Genomic DNA, 2,707 nt, shown 5'->3' with positions numbered 1-2,707 from the left:
GATCGGGGAGGGGGGAATCCAGCCCCTCCCCTGTCACGTCAGAGAGCCGTGACAGGATCGAGAGGTGAGCGAACGCTGGTATGTGTTCGCTCACTTCGCGATCTACTGAGCCGACCTGTGACAGTCTCATTGTCCCCCCTCATAGTTCTGCTTTAACAATTGAAGGCACTTTGGACTCTTTCATGTTGTGGGTTTGGTGCCCATCTGTACGTCCACACACCTAGTTTAGTAAAGGAAGAATCGGTCGGCACTCCGTTCCACGCTGAATCAGTTGATTGACGATTCGTCAAAGATGCCAAGTCCTGCTCAAGGTCCACCCCCTGCCCCCCAGAAAGGGGGGGGGGGCCTCAGGCAGGACTTGGTGTCACTGATCTTCAATAAACTGATTCAGCGTGGCCGGATTCTTTCTTTACTATAGTCTGTTTGGTTGGAGTGAGGGGACACTCCTGCCGGCGAGCACCCGGCTGTCTTTCCCCTGCTAAAGCTGAGGGAGGAGTGATGCTTTATTCCTGTGCTTTGGTGATGCATTGAATTTGCTATGGAAGGTTTGTTTTAGGGCCCATTCACACTGCTGCCTAGGGCTAAAGGCACGATATCTACGCATTTAGTGCACACTACTGCACTGCACGCTAGGTGAGCTGCATTCTGAATGGCACCTCCCGGCAGGCATGCATTTTGCTGCAACACTCAGTATTGAGATACTGTACATTCAGCTGGAAAAAAAGTAAATGCTGCACTACCTGTTACCACTGCATGCGTGCATTACTGCTTTCCATTACACAGCAACTCAACTTACAGTATTGCGGTGCAGCGCAATGGACACCCACCAGAGATGTGTTCAAGTGCCTTTTAGAATGAGTGGCAGTGCAACAAACCTGCACTAAACGCACGGATACTATACCTTTTAGCGTAACGCAGCAGTGTGAATGTGCCCTTAAAGTGATACTAAACATTTAAAGGAGAACTATGGGAGGTCAGTGTTTTTCCCCATAGTTCTCCTTAGGGTAACGGGAGGACACAAACTAGCGTCCTCCCGTTACCCTAAGCTCAGTATATAGGGAGCTACAGCTCGCGGTATACTGAGATGCAGCAGACGGATCGGATCCCGACTTAGATGACAGGATCCGCCCAGCTGCGTGAGTGACAGCTGGCTCTGCCTATCTAGAGGCAGAGCCAGCTGTACCCGCCCCCTCCGCCAGTCAGCGCTGGCAGATCGGAGAGGGGAATCCAGCCCCTCCCCCTGTCACGGCAGAGAGCCGTGACAGGATCGAGAGGTGAGCTAACCCGGTATGTGTTCGCTCACTTCCCGATCTACTGAGCCGACCTGTGACAGTCTCATTGTCACAGGTCGGCTAGAACTATGAGGAGGAGTGAAAATCACTCGTCTCATAGTTCTCCTTTTAAGTACCTTAACTCTGAGCAACAATGTATCTTATTTGTGTATCACTCGGCTGCAGATCCTCCAATCATCTCTGACACTGTCCTTCCTTCTGGAGGGGGCTGCGTCTGTTCCCCATGGTCCCTGTGTGTCTTGTAAAGTAGTCACCGCTCCGAGCTCGCTCCCGGGATGGACTACAAGCTCAATACAAATCAGTAAACTAAACATGAGATTGTAGTCCATCCAGGGGGGAGCTTGGAGCGGTGACTACTTTACAACACACGCAGGGACCATGGGGAACAAAAGTAACCCCCCCCCTCCAGAAGGAAGGACAGTGTCAGAGATGATTGGAGGATCTCCAGCCGAGTGATTGATACACAAATAAGATACATTGTTGTTCCGAGTTCAGGGACTTGAATGTATTTCTAAGATTTAACTCCGGAGTTTTGTGTCCCTTTATCCAGAGCTTCTACTCTTTCTCTGCTCAATTCATAATATTGGCTGGAGTTCTGCATCTCCTGCCCATTATGTGTATTTGTTCCTCGTTATTTCAGTGGTAGAAAATGGATAGTGAGAGTTGTAGTAGGCAGTGTGATCAGAAGACGTTCGATAGCTCCTTCGTTAGTCCTTGTCCGACACTCGCGGCTGCAGCGTTCCGCGTCCTCTCCGCCCCGTGAAACTCCGAACACCAAGAAACATCGGACAGATTTGTATGAAACCCGATTATTCAAATTTATTAACATCGAGATTATTATTTTTTTTTCCTGTTTTCGGCAAAGAGGCGGGGTGTATTAATAGGCGGAGTTTGCATGTAGTTTTTTTTTTTTTCTCTTTTTATTAACAAATAGAAAACATACTGTGTACAACGGAGCAAACTCCTAACAGGACTAATGTATACACAAGGTAAAAATGGTCTCCTTATCCAACATTAGCAAGACGGTCCTCCCGATCCCCCTCCGCGGAGAATAATACATTGCGTGTAATACGAGTTCCATCGTTCGCCCACCACCGGATCGGTACCCAGGACACGGGCCGAGTCCGTCCCTCTGCTGTACTAATACAGAGTACCTTATCATGAGTACACTCTCATTCCTGAATTATTATTTTTTTTTGTTAGAAGGTCCATAAGTCTGTACATTATAACAAATGTTATCGATTTTTCTAGAGAGAGAGAGAGAAGGAATCATCGGTATGTGGCACCTTTTGTTTTATAAGACTTCATGATTCTGATGTCCCTCCCTCGTCCTTACGCTAATAATATTTGGAAAAAAAAATATGTATCCTTCAAAATGTCATCCTACAACTCTGAGCAAATATATGTATTCTTTT

The sequence above is a fragment of the Nanorana parkeri genome, unplaced genomic scaffold (assembly GCF_000935625.1).
Source record: "Nanorana parkeri isolate BGI_ZX_2015 unplaced genomic scaffold, ASM93562v1 scaffold371, whole genome shotgun sequence".
In the NCBI taxonomy this organism is placed as follows: Eukaryota; Metazoa; Chordata; class Amphibia; order Anura; family Dicroglossidae; genus Nanorana; species Nanorana parkeri.
The sequence above is the reverse complement of the archived record's forward strand: the minus strand, read 5'-3'. Positions refer to the sequence as shown.